At 33.5% G+C, this 15,319-nt stretch overlaps 1 long non-coding RNA gene across 1 annotated transcript; it reads right to left on the bottom strand.

Moving 5' to 3' along the window:
* Window positions 1–3,910: 3,910 nt before the first annotated feature.
* Window positions 3,911–14,625, bottom strand: LOC140445584 (uncharacterized). The gene is made up of 2 exons (XR_011951423.1): window positions 14,518–14,625; window positions 3,911–7,608 (listed from the first exon to the last, which is right to left on the bottom strand). It is a non-coding gene; the product is annotated as an uncharacterized lncRNA (long non-coding RNA).
* Window positions 14,626–15,319: the final 694 nt, after the last annotated feature.

Genomic DNA, 15,319 nt, shown 5'->3' with positions numbered 1-15,319 from the left:
GTTCTAAAGTTAATAAAAAGGGTATTTTTAAAAAGTATCTTTGTTAGTGAAAACTTCCCCCGGCATCCGACACGTTGGGTGTAAGAAACCGCAGAGTTCAGAGAGTAACCAAGTAACACAAGATAAGCCATCTTATACTTACTATTTATTTATTTATTTGTAAGTTAAAAGTTCACTTCAAATGCCAACAGCGCTTCAGTAGCTTTCGAATACATATTTGTCTACAATCTGACGAGGTTAGGTCAGTCGGCAAGAGTGGTGTCGCTTTTAAGTTGTCTGGGGTTTGTCACACCCCACGTGTCGGCACTCGCAAGTTTATTTTTTCCGTTTTTCTTCCGTACTTCCGACGTAATTTTCAGAGATAAGCCATCTTGTACATACTATTTATATTGAGTTATTCATAATTTCACTCTCGTAGTTTTGGAAATAATGGGCCACTATGAAAAAGAACAGGCTCATCTCGTGCGTATCTGGGAAGAGTGTAACAATGGAAACGAATTTATTGATCAAGATGATTCAGAAACATAAGACAATATTGACAATGTAAGTATTAACAGCGATTATCCCGATATGGAACAATAGCCCGAAGAAGAGAATGGAAATCAGCAAGCTGTTGTAGAAAGTATTAGACAAGGTTGTTATTATTCCAGAAAGAGTGGAATGAAATGAAGTAAAGAACCCAATAACCGAAATGTTCAAACAAGAGCAGAAAACTTAATTACACATTTACCGCGAGACATAGGATTGAGTATATTTTCAACTTGAGGTTTGTCACACCCCACTTGTGAGGCTTGTGTGTCGAGCAGCGTTACAAAATTTCACTTGTCGGATGGCGGGTTAAGTAACGTCAAACAATTAGGAAAACACTCAAAAAAAAGGTCTCGGTTCAAAGGATCTTCAGATTGTACAAAGAATATAATCGAATCATCATTCATTGTCAACTCAAAAAATGCAAATTTCACGATATGTACGCCAGGACTGTATTTTATCTGCTTTATTATTCATTGTTTATATAGGAGAGATATTCCAGATAGCGATTCAAAACCAAGTAACAGGTATAAAGGCAAATGGAACACCGACGATACTGTCATACTCGCAGATAAGTTAGAGGATTTACAAGAACTGAGTTATGACGACAGACTAGGAAAAGTATTTGGTCTAAGAATTATTATTGATGAAACAAATTATATGATTATTAACAGACAAGAACGTAATCATGCTTAAATATTAGTATATAGTAAATCTCTGGAAAGAGCGGAAACGTTCAAATATCTTGAATGCATTTAAATGAAAAAAAAACATATGGATAAAAACAATAAATCCAAAAATACTAATGGTGGAGGGACATTTTTCTAAACTCAATAGTTCGCATGGAAAAATGTTATATATAGCTCGTAATAATATAAGAAGCTAACACGTGATCTCTCAAATTAACCAGAAAAAATAAATCGTAAGAAATCATTCGAAATGTGGATATTGCATAAGCTAGTATTACCCCACTCTATCTCTAAAAAATCATCGACTTCACATAAAAATCTTTTACAGATTTTTGTAGGTTATAAAAGGTCTTCTTCTTCTTCTTCTTCTTTTTATATAGACATGACTCTGTCTGTTTTTCAATGTGCCTCCAGTAAGTTGTCATTCCATCGTTTGCGTGGTCTTCCTACTGATCGTCTTCCTATTGGGGAACCGTCTCTTGCCGTCTTTACTACTCTATTTGTTGTCATTCGACTTATATGATCGTTCCATTCTACTCTTCTATTTCTTACCCAGTTTTTGATGTTCTCCACCTTGCATCTATGTCGTATATCTGTACTTCTAGCTCTGTCCCATAGTGTCTTACCATCAATTTTTCTAAGTGTTTTCATCCCTGCTGTTTCTAACATCCTTTTTGTTCTCTCTGTGTCAGGTCTTGTTTCTGCCGTGTATGTCATTATTGGTCTGATGACTGTTTTGTAAATTCTGCCTTTCGTTTCTTTCCCGATATTTTTATTTCTCCATATAGTTTCGTTTAGGCAGCCTGCGGCTCTGTTTGCTCTATTCACTTGATCTTCCACTTCGGTTTCGAGCTTTCCGTAGCTAGATAATGTGATGCATAGATATTTAAACTCCACTTGTTCTATTATCTGACCTTCCAGCTCCAATTTACATCTTAGTAAATTTGCTGTTATAACCATGCATTTTGTCTTTGTTGGGGAAATTAACATGTTAAATTTTCTGGCGGTTATATTAAATTGGTGCAAAATACGTTGTAAATCATCTTCACTTTGAGAGAGTAGTATTGCGTCGTCTGCATAGCAGATTATTTTAAGTTGTTTTTCTCTCATTTGGTATCCTTTTTTTTGTTCTTACTTTTTTTATTATTTCGTCCATAATCAGGTTGAACAATAGAGGACTCAGGGAATCTACCTGTCTTATCCCATTGCCAGCTTCAATAGGGTCGGTTAGTTCTTCTTCTACTTTTACTTTTATTGTGTTGTTTTGGTAGATATTTTAGATCGTTTTGATTATTCCTAGAGGTATGTCTCTTGCATTCAGTAAGTGGCTAACGTCTTTTAATTTCACCTGATCAAATGCCTTTTTAAGGTCCACAAAACATAGATATGCCGGTTTGTTGTATTCTAATGACTTCTCTTGCACTTGTCTCATTATAAATGTTTTTGTAGGTTATAAAAGGTAAATGGTGTTTTTATAGAGGTATAGAAATGTAAGTTGGTAACACTTTTTTAACTGTTGTCATTTTAACAGCTGTCAAGTGACGTAACGCCTGAACAACGCTTCCAAATTGTAAAAATTTATTTTGAAAATTATGGTTCTGTTCGAAATATGTATAGCGCACTATGTCCATTTTATGGTCAACATAATAGTCCATCAGAGTAAGTAATTCGATTAACCATGGAACGTTTTTGCACCACGTTTACACTAAATGATAATATGCATCCACAGACACGTCGTACAGTGCGTACAGAAGTTGTTGCTGCTGTAGAGCGTAGGATACTGGAAGATCCGAATTAGTATATCTGCCATGGTAACAGCGTTAGATACGTTTCCATATACTTTATAGCAGATATTGTGGAAAGATCTTGCTTTGCGTGCTTAGAAAATCCAATTTATGCAGGAATTGAAGGTGCATCATCACCTAGCAAGGCGTAGATTCGGTCCAAAGGGAGATTGCCGTTGATTCCGATTTTTATAAGCGAATTTTGTGTAGCGATGAAGGTCACTTTAAGTTGAATGGCTACGTCAACAAACGAAATTGCCCTATTTGGAGTTAAGATAATCCTCAAATGTATGTTGAGAAACCATTACATTCAGAAAAACTGACTGTTTGGTGTGCTTTTTGGTCTGGTGGAATCATTGGACTGTACTAAAAAAAGATGCTGGCCAGAATGTTTCAGTCAATAGTGACCGCTATAGAGCCATGATTACTGCATTTTTCATTCCCCAATTCAACAACCATGATGTGCAAGAGCTGTCATTTCAATAAGAAGGCACAATATGTCACTCAGTTCGTGACACAATTGATTTATTGAAGAAAAGTTTGGTAACAGCATAGTTACCAAATGATAGCATGAATACTTTTTCTATTTTAATTAATGTGATTAATTTAAGTTTATAAGATTGCTAAGATAGATAGAACAACGTATCTAGGGAGAAAACCTATAAGAGTTTGGTCTGAAACGCAGGTGAAATTTTCACACTTACTAGAGAGATACAATTATGAATAAATTTCGGATTAATGTCTACATTCTGGAGGCGTATAACATTTTGAAAAGTAGAAAAAAGTGAAAACGACACATTTTTGAGCCTCTTCAATATTCACCTTGATATATTTTTGTCCACTCTCGAAATATTTATTGTCTGTTCTGTTCTCTTATAAGCTGGGTTTTATTTAAAACAAACATAAAAAGTCGCTAAAATTTTATTTATTTTTCTTTAAATTACATGTAAAGATTTTCAGGGTTTAAATTTTTCTACATTCAGCCCATAATTATACATTAAGCTTTTATGTGGACAAAAACCACAAATTATTTCACAATATATAACTTGACTAATTACTATAGATAGTTAAGTAAATTTTATCTTGGATGGTTAAGATATTATCTCTTTGCATAGATCCCATTATCTAATACAGTGCGTAAATCTTTCAATTGGACATAGGTAATATACACGCAATAATTGTGGCAACAGCTCTTTCTTAAGCCCACTGCTGTGGTCAAGGCGACCTGTTGGAAAATCATACAATTCCATAGGAGTGAATATTTCATTATTTTTTTTAGAATTGAATTATTTTACAATAAACTAATTCTATTATTACGTCTCTGTTAGTGCCTGTGTAGTTCTGTGAATTTCGTAATTACTTGATCTTACCTTACTATTATGGGAATATAGGTACGTGACTTCTTACGATTAAAGCTTTTACCAGAATCAATTTCTTAAATCCACACATATCATTCAAAAATGATTCATGTTATCTAAAATCTGTTATCGACAAGTAAACATGTACTGCATAATTGTCATTGTATTACAGTTTTGTTGATTATTGAAAATTAAATAGTCTGGAGTCTGGATAATATCTTAGTGGGAATTGCATAACTGGTAATGATCAATCAATCGGCAAAAATGTTATTTAAAGCATGCGAATAGTTTTTACAATCAGCATTGATCGTTGTTGTTATAGTATCGGCTGTTAAATCTGTGTTCAATTGTTTTAACTTAATAGTTTTCATACTTATTTTGTTAATTAGTTTTTTATTTTTATTTTAAAGTACGACAAAATATTAGGTTAAAGTAACACGATTTTTCGTATCTTCCATCAGTTTTTCGTAGAATAAAAATAGATATAACCCGTAGTATAAGTCCATGACATCCACGTCATAGACCCGTCTGATAAGACAAATCAGGAAGGTATATGATACACTAAAAAACAGTACCTTCAACGGAAGCTATTAGTCGCTTTTCTTTTTTAACAGGAGTAGCAGTGGCACCACTAGAACGTATTCTGAGTGAGAAAAAACTAACAAATGGTTTTAAACCTCCAGCTGCAAATCAGCGCTGACGAAAACCTGTTGGATGAAGTCCAAAACATCCTCTGCAGATTTGTACATTCATTTTTCTTTGAAAATAGGGCTCCAACTCTCAAACCTACGTGAATTATTATGAAAAGCATTACATGATCTTAACTTTCGATATACCAGACGATGTCGGAATTCCATGTTAACAGATAAGGAGGAAATTATATCATAGCTACATAATTATTTACACTAAATTCATAAATATCGTGCGATAAAACGAAAAATTTATTACCTCGATGAGACTTTAGTTAACGCCGGACATAAAATCGCCAAAGTTTGTCAAGATTGAACAGTAACTAACAAATGCACAACAATCCTTTGATGAAGGTTTATTGAGAAGATTGCGAGTGCTGCCAGGAAATCACCAGCGTCTAACTGTCGCTCATATTGGCAACGATACTGGTTTTCTGCAAAATGGCGTTCTTGTTTTTATATAGAAGAAAACTGGGGACTATCATGAAGACATGAACTCATATGTTTCGAGAAGTGGTTCGAGAACATTCTCCAGCGTGCAGATAGTAACTCTCTCATAGTATTGGATAATGCCTCTTACCACAGCCAGCATGTTAAACCCATTCAAATGATGACTGATAGAAAATCCATCATGCAGAGCTCGCTACGAGAAAAATGTATTTTATTTACAGAGGATATAGTCAAAGCAGAACTAATGACAGTAATCAAGGAGCTTCGTGGGAGATATCGTCAATATGCTGTTGATTTAATGGCTAGACTTCATGGTATTACTGTTTTGAGACTTCCACCTTACCATTACGAGTTGAATCCAATTGAATTAATTTGGGCTCAAATGAAGGGATATATTGCCCGAGAGAACGTAACATTTAAACTTGGCGATGTTTAACGCCTATTACAAAGCAGTATCTATTGCATTCATCCCAAAAATTGAAAGAAAGTTATTGGCCATGGATTGAAAGTAGAAGAAAAAATGTTTAAGCTGGATGGTATAATGAAAAATATTATTAAACCTGCAATAGTAAGGATCGGCGCCAACGAGTCAGAAGACTCAATAAATTCTCAGGATTCTGATGATATATAAATCAAGCTGTACGTAAACAGTTTAACGTTTAATATAAGTATTTTTATTGTTGTAATATATTTTTTATCCAAGTCGGTTAAGAATGGCTTTACTTTATTTATGCTAAATATGCTAGGTATGATAACGATAATTTTAAATCACAGAATATAAATTCATTTTTATTGTAAGATTATCTATTCAACTATTTATTAATCTTTTAAAAATACATAAAAAGAGTATTTACGACTAGAATAAAATCGTGGGTCAGATACCCAAGCGGTCCAGACTTCACTGTGAAAGATCTAGTGAATTGATTGTTCAAATCCTAGAAAACAAAAAGGGTTACGTAAGAGTATTAAGATTAAATGGTCTGCTACTTGGCCTAGATTACACTGGTGTGTATGTATAAGTAGTACTACAAAAGATAGGGGTTTGCGGCTTAATGTTACTCACTCCACATTCCATTCAATTGTTTACGCTTAAAAAACTAGAATATAAATAGTTATAAAATAAATGTCTCAAATAAAATTCAATACAAGACTTTTAAGATGTCTCTATGAAACGCAACTAATAAGGAGTAAATATTTATAAAATCTGCTGACCAAATATCAATTTGCTAAAACGTATCGTGAATGAGTTTGCTGTTACAGCGTTCTCACTGAATTAGACACCGCATATTATCCATTAAAATGTGAACCGATATTATTTTGATTTTCTTATTAGTAAACAGCGTAACTATTTGATTCACACCTTGTACAATTCGAATATCGTATTACATGTATTAGTTACACTTTTTAATTTGTTGTCAGAGTAATTGTAGGTAATCTCTTAGTGTCGTGTGATACTGGCATAAACTCGAGAAAGCGCAGTTGCAAACTTACCTCAATGTATATTACCTATATCTAGCTGAAATATTTACGTACTGTATAATGGGATTTTATCGTAGCAAATTATTCGGTGCACTTTTTTATGTTTTATACATCACAATTCCTTGTTTTGTTGTAGGGAATCTTTTACCCCTTCGGTCGTTACCAGCAAATAAGCCGCCTTCTCCTTTAAACTGAAAGGCGTGTTCAATAACCTTATTGCAGATATGAAGTGTTCTTGTAAAGAACTCCCTACATACTCTCAACTTACAGCTGTTGTATTCAAGAAAATATCGTTTAGCATCTATTCGTAGTTTCTTACTTCCTGGTGCTCCTCTTCTTCGTTCAGGTGGATGACTTTCAACTTTAGTTAGAATAAAATTCTTTCGCTCGTTAAAATCCTTCGACCAATAGTCTTTACATATTATATCTCTTGCATCTTGGGAGAATTTATTCGTGCATTTAAAACGACATTTACTGCAATCAATGGGTTTCGTAGTCTTGCCTTCAAGTGTTTGCAGTTTCTTAATGTTCCTCTTCCATTTGGTAGGATCACATTTTCTCCAGCGCGTTCTAGGTGATATATCCCCCTCTGGCAAAATGATATTTATATCCCACTTGTTCTCTAAAATATCTGAAATAAAAAATCAAACGTCAAGATAACTAATAATAATTAATTTCACGCTGAAAGTACATCGTATGATACATAATAAAAATTTATGCATTTAGACAGAAATAGTACATCGAAAATCGAATTGATTTTTTAACGGATCCTCTTTTGGTATATAATATATATATATATATATATATATATATATATATATATATATATATATATATATATATATATATATATATATATATATATATATATATATAATATATTTTAGTTTTTAGTTTCTTGAACCGTACTATAATTAATATAAAATTAGTATTTCTTGGGTTTAGGTTCAATAAAATATATATTACATGTGGAACTAGATTTTATTTTCCATAGCAATCAACGTTTCGGCAGGAAACCCTTGCCTTTGTCAAGATTCTAAAATGTACATGTACAGGAACAAACAGTTATTGTAAAATATGTATATATACTCAGGTGCAAAAAAATCGATCCATTCCTTATTTCTTATTTATTTGAAGTTGTATAACTTTAGAGACATTAAATTACGTATGTAAATTTAGGTATACCCTCGTATACGAGAAATAAAATAATATTTTTAATATTGCTTTTTATATTTCTTAAAACAAATTCATATTCCAGGTTTTTGTCAAAAAGAGTCTGAAGCAAGTAGATATTTATTGAATGTTGTTTTTAATTCAACAATCATACTAGTGTAGTGATTTTATTTTCAAAAGGTGTTATATTTTTATTTAATTATGCTTCCTAAATGTCTCTAACTCCGACAGATGCTGCAAGGACGGTGACTTTAGTTCAAGATGGTCGTAGCCAATATTATGCAGCTGAAATGTTGGGTGTTAGTCGATCTTGGGTTCAAATAGCAGTTCGGCGTTTTAGCGACACCGGTAAATTCACAAGAAGACCAGGAAACATGCGAAAGAGATGATCCATTTCTGTTCTCATCATGTTTGAGAAATTGGCATCTAACTTCAGTTGAACTTGCAAATCGTCTGAGCGAAGTGAGAAATGTGGATGTAAGCAGATATACAGTTCGTCGACGACTTGTAGAAGGTAATTTATTATCCAGAAGGCCAGCCCTATCTCCAATACTATCCATAGAACATCGCAGAGCTCGCCTTGCTTTTGCAAGAGAACATGAAAACTGAAGTGATGCAGATTGGAGCAATGTATTGTCCTCAGATGAGTCCAGATTTTGTCTAAGGTCACCAGACGGCCGAGAAAGGGTTTGGAGAAGACACGGAGAATAAGTTATCGGGGGGGCTCCGTTATGGTTTGGACTGGTATCAGTTCAGAAGCCCATACTGATTTAGTTATTGTAGATAAAGGTTCTATGACTGTTGCAAGATACATAACAAGTATTTTAGATCAGCATGTGGTACCTTTTGCTCCTTTCATTGGACCCAATTTTATTTTTATGGACGACAACGCGCTTCCTCACCGTGCTAGAATCGTCAAACAATATATAGAAGAGGTGGGAATTGTCCGTATGAACTGGCCAGCTTGCAGCCCCGATTTCAATCCCATAGAACATCTATGGGATATGATGGATTTTACATATATACCTGATTTAAAACTAATATCTTCAAACGTTTTCTTTTTTCAGCAAATAATACCCATGGATCGATTTTTTTGCACCTGAGTGTGTATGACTTACCAAAACGTAAAACGGGACACAGACATTAATGAACTGACAAATAAAAGTTGATATCTGATATCTCATGGTTTACTGTCATTAGTATATAATTATTTTTATATGAGCGTATCATTGATGTTTTCAAAAAAGGTAAAGTGGAGATATGTTATCACTTTAAGAGCTTTTTATGGTGTTATATTTATTATTATTTAAATCAGATTAAAATATATTTTATTTAGGTTTTGTGTATCTTTTTTGTCATTTATTGCGTTGGTATTTCTTTTTATTTCTATTGAATCGTATATCTCCCTCTTCTTTTTGTTTTGTTCTGATTTTAAAATTTTGATGTTTTCAAAATCAAATTTATGCTTCTTCTCACTTGCATGTTTTGTAAGCGCAGTAACGTTGTTCTTGTTATATTTGTGAGAACGAATTCTGGATTTAAGCAGTTGACTAGTTTGACCGATATAGATACCTTCACAGTTAATACATGGTATCTCGTAAACAACATGTGATTTTTTAAGTTTTGGAGTTTGTGTTTTTAGTTTTGTGAAAATCCTATCAAGAATCGAACAAGCAAGGAAAACATTCATGAGCATTAAAACATTTTACAAGATCAGACCTTAGTCTACAGCTTAGAATCCGAATGATCATATGTTACGTTTTTTCTGTCTTACTGTATGGCTGTGAAAGTTGGACAATGGACTCCGAAATAGAAAAAAGAATAGATGCCTTTGAGATGTATATATGCAGAAGAATGTTAAGGATTCCATGGGTACAAAGAGTTACTAATGTTGAGGTACTTCGTCGCATGTGTAAACAAAAAGAATTACTAAGAATAATCAAAGAGAGGAAAATGCAATACTTGGGTCATGTGCTGAGAGGCGAAAGATATGAATTACTTCAAGTTATACTGGAAGGAAAAGTACAGGGCAAAAGATCAGTAGGAAGACGCCAGAACTCGTGGCTGAAAGACCTGAGGAGATGGTTCGACCGCTCATCCGCAGAGATCTTTCGCGCAGCAGTTTCCAAAACTACAATTGCCATTTGGATCGCCAACCTTCGAAAGGAGACGGCGCAATGAGAAGAAGAAGAAATATTTATTTAAAAGGTTGTTGCCTTTGTGGACCACTGTTATATTATGTTTGACTAAAAGATTTGTTAATTGTTCAGATAAACCTTTTATATATGGAAGAGTTGTGTAATTAGTTTTGATCTTAGACCATTAAAACTCATAGACACGCCGTATGCAATACCCCCGTTACGAAGAGTGAAGCCAACATAAATTGCTTTGCGCAGCTATGCGTGACGTCAGTATATGACAGAAAACGTTAGAAACTAGAAGTGGTTAAATGTGTTTTCAATCTTTTTATAAGTGTTAAGTTCCAATTTAATACTTTTCCAATACATTAATTTTTTTTATTTATGGTATTATCTTGCAGTGCGTTTAATTGTACGTAGCGACACAAAAAGGAGTCAGATATATCATTTCATGGGTAAGTAAATTCATAAATTAAACTTGGAAAACCTACCAGAAATTTAGCACATATTAATTATTATATATAAGAGTCTTATATAATTTTCATTTTATAATTACGTTGATTTATTAATCACGATTTCCTAAAGATTCATTATTGCAAAAAAATGGATTAGAGCGATGCGCCGTGAAAATTTTAAACCATCAAATAGTTCTAAAATTTGCTCCAAGCATTTCACGGCGAATTCGTTTATTACGGATGGAGTTCAAAAAAATAACTCAAAAAAAGATTGTACCCTGTACCAAGTAATTAAGCAAGTTAAAACTAGAACATTTTTCAGTAAAAAGAGAAACTGTCTCAGACAAAACAACAGGCTTTAAAAGTAAAAATATAAATATAACAACGAGTAAATCTACTACCAATAAGACTCCATTAAAAACTCCAGAGAAGACTATCTTAGAACCTCCCTTGAAAAAGCAAAGACATTATTTTGGTGACTTTGTTAAACAACGATCATCTAACAGAGATCAAGAATATAAAGTGGTAGTAAACAATTATTTTAAAAGAAAAACAAAAAAATAAAAATGTTGCAACAACGAAATAGAAGGCTTGATAAAAAGTTAATACTTAAAATCTTTATTAGAACATCTTAAAAGAAAGCAGATGATCGTAAAATTAAGAAAACATTCGATTGTGATATATGCTTGTGTGCAATTGAAAGTGATAACTTACAATCACCATTCATAAGACACAAAAATTATAGTATATCTAATAATTGTTTAATTCAACCTTCCAAAGATGTTATTCATATTTGAGGACCCTAGAAGTAAAGGGGTATAAGTGACAAAAAGTAAATTTTGAGTAAACGCCGTTCAAAGTTGAGCCTTCACTGTAATTGCCATGATTATTTAATGTTAGTTTTTCTTCTCCATTTTAGTAACTGTAGGCATTATTATTATTATTTGTAACAAAAACTCATAATTTAATTGACTTTACTCATTTTGGAGCTATTTTTAGGTTGCTAAGTAGCACTTGTACCTCTTTACTTCTAAGAAATGCAACATAAAGGTAAAAATGTAAATAAATCATAAAGTTTTTATACACATTTATTCTTCATAACACTAATACATAGATGACTTATGATTCGTCAATATCAGTGTCGTAATGTTGATCCAAATTGTCATTTTCGACTTCTTGCTTCTTCTGAGTTTGCTAGTTTTTCAGCTTGTTGACCATCATATCGCAGATTTGTGAAGAACTCATGGTAAATTGAAGGTACGTAGTTGAGTAACTGTTGAAGATTTGAATATTTAGCTTGCTTATTGAGAGGCCTTAGTCAATCGGTACTTGCAAGAGATCTGGCAGGACAAAATTTTTGCCAGCTCGAGTGGGTCTCATAGATAGCTCACTAAACTCTTTACCTCCAGCTGTTTTCTTGTAAAACTGGGAGAAATCTTTGTCCTGCTAAAAATGTAACCATTGCATACTCTGTATTTCGTTTATGCTCTTCTTGAAATATGGCGCAAGTGTTTGGAAGTCCAAAACATCGTCATTTTTGATCTGTACTGTAAAGAACTTTCTACTTGTAGAAAGTGACCAGCTCCATTCAATGTTGATGTACATACAGGTCCTTTTTGGTTCTTTTCTTTTTTAACTTGATGATCTACTGTTTGAATATTAGTATTTCTTACAATGTAGAGCCAAAATTTGACTGTCAGATTACTCTTGTTTTGGCCTCCACAATTGTCACTAAATGCAAAACCGATGCAGCATCAAGTGGTGTCTACATTGTTAACTCCTCTAGTCTTGATTAGTTCGGAGTTGGGGATTATTGAGCTGGCTCCTTTTGAGGTAAAGAGGTAAGGCGCGTCTCACTTTTAACGTCTTGACTCTGGGCCTGAACTAAGGGACGGGATATCACTCAGTACTGAACACGACGTCAGATATTTTAAACGTTTTGGGTGTGCTCAATATGTTTGAAATGGCATTCAGAAAGTCGAAGTTGAAGCCAGTATCGCATAAGTAGCACTGGAATTCAGCGGGTCCTACTCCATTAGAGAAAGCTAGATTTTTAGCTTTTGGGCGGCGTATGCGGAGGGGCGGTAGCCTAATAGGTTTTGGTTTACCCTATTATTTGCGTCAATGTTTAAACTTGACACGTATGGTCCAGGATTGGCGTCTGAAGCAGCCTTTCGTACTGCATCAGCTAACACATCTACACAGGGAATTTCCTCATAGACGTTGTGCAGATGGTCATCGACGTTTTCGCCTGGAAGGGCGAGGGTGCCATAGTAGTACAGATAGAAGGAGACTTCTATATAGTTTAGGAGACAAGATGAAATTTCCTGACATCCACGTGGCGCCTGACCTTCGCGCCACATAAAGAAATGGGTCGTTTCAGTCAAAGATGATCCCAATTTTGCTAGCATCCTTTAGGTCATGACACTCATCTTTTGCTGTTCTTATGACTTCCGCCTTATGCAAGTGTAAGTCTTTTTCTCTTTGAGCTAAAGCTTTTTCTTCTGCCAAACCGAGTTTTATTTTTATCTGAAATTTGTCACAGACATCTGTACTTGGCTTTTTGAAACTAAAATTGAACTGAGTATTAAAAATATTCCTGTAAAAGGTTTCTTTTACAGGTTCTTCCTGTTTTTCCTCCTTACAGAAATAACAATAAAGTTTGTACATTATTTTCAAATTGACAATCCCGAAGAAGATACCTCCTATTCGATATCTTATTTCTAGTGTAGTGTGGCTTGTGTACCTAAGGAATTTATTAATATGCTCTTTTATGATTTCAATTGGCCTTTCAGAAATTTTGTTCGGGGGTGATTTCTTTCGTCTTTTATCTATGCATACCACGCCTGAGGGGACTTTTTTTAACTTACGTTCAGTTTTTAGGTTACATACATCAATGTCCTTTAAAACTTAAAAAAAAACGAACTCTTCTTAAAAACACTGTAGTTTAATAACAACAAATTAATATTGCTTTAGTATAATATTACTACCCATCCAAAATGATAACAAACTCAACTAACAGTCTGACACAGTAGAACAGGGGTACAAGTGCACTTGCACCTCTTCTCTTCCAAGCCCTACTCGTAGTTACAGTAGTAATAACAACAAATTAATATTGCTTTAGAGAAACTATAATATTACTACCTATCCAAAATAATAACAAACTCAACTTACAGTCTGACACAGTGGAACAGGGGTACAAATGCACTTGTGCCTCTTCTCTTCCAATCCCTACTCGTAGTTACAGTAGTAATAACAACAAATTAATATTGCTTTAGAGAAACTATAATATTACTACCCATCCAAAATGATAACAAACTCAACTAACAGTCTGACACAGTGGAACAGGGGTACAAGTGCACTTGTACCTCTTCTCTTCCAAGCCCTACTCGTAGTTACAGTAGTAATAACAACAAATTAATATTGCTTTAGAGAAACTATAATATTACTACCCATCCAAAATGATAACAAACTCAACTAACAGTCTGACACAGTGGAACAGGGGTACAAGTGCACTTGTACCTCTTCTCTTCCAAGCCCTACTCTTAGTTACAGTAGTAATAACAACAAATTGATATTGCTTTAGAGAAACTATAATATTACTACCCATCCAAAATGATAACAAACTCAACTAACAGTCTGACACAGTGGAACAGGGGTACAAGTGCACTTATACCTCTTCTCTTCCAAGCCCTATTCGTAGTTGGCTTGGAGGTTAAGTAACTTGCCGCTAGAACGCAGCACCTATTAGACTTATCGCTTAGATTTCTTTACCTCCAAATAGAATGAAATATTTCCAGTTCGGCGATGCAGTTATCTCAATATTTACAAAAATGTCACTTATACCCCTTTACTTCTAAGGTCCTCATTTGTAAAATTGCTGAAAGTGAAATTAGAATTATGTATCATTCAGAAAAATTAAATGATTCAAAATTGATGACAAAATTAATCTTAAATATCATGAGTAATGTGCATAATTCAATCTTTATGAATACAAAGAACATATGTTTGATCATGATTTTTAAACTAACCATTTATTTAATCTAATAAAGATAATTTGTTTTCATTATTGCAATATAAGGTTGTACCATGAAGGTGACAAACTAAATAATAATGTAAATAGACTTAGAAGTAAGTTAACAAAAACTATTTTATTTTGTGGTCAATAAATAAACTTATATACATAATTTTCCCCTAAAATGAATCTTATAAGTAAAATTTCTATCCTTTAAATTTATTTTTTATTATCGAAAAAGAAGCGGTACGTACACTTTTAAATAAAACATTTATTTTTACAAAATTACTTTAATTCCAAAATATTCATCAATTCCTTTACTAAATGATTTATCTTTCATATCTTTTACAAAATATTTCAGTTTTATTAAAATACATCTAAAATTAGGTAATTTTATTAGGGGTTTTCTAAAAATCCAATCCAATGTTAAAAGTTCTTGCCGTAGTGTGACGTCACTTGCGCAGAAGGTGTTGGCTTCAACGATTCGGTACAAGGCGTGTCTATAAGCTTTAATGGTCTAAGGTTTTGATACTGTTGGGTTTTTTTTCGAATATAAACAAA

Source organism: Diabrotica undecimpunctata, chromosome 7 (genome assembly GCF_040954645.1).
Source record: "Diabrotica undecimpunctata isolate CICGRU chromosome 7, icDiaUnde3, whole genome shotgun sequence".
In the NCBI taxonomy this organism is placed as follows: Eukaryota; Metazoa; Arthropoda; class Insecta; order Coleoptera; family Chrysomelidae; genus Diabrotica; species Diabrotica undecimpunctata.
This window is presented reverse-complemented; position numbering and strand designations above follow the sequence as displayed.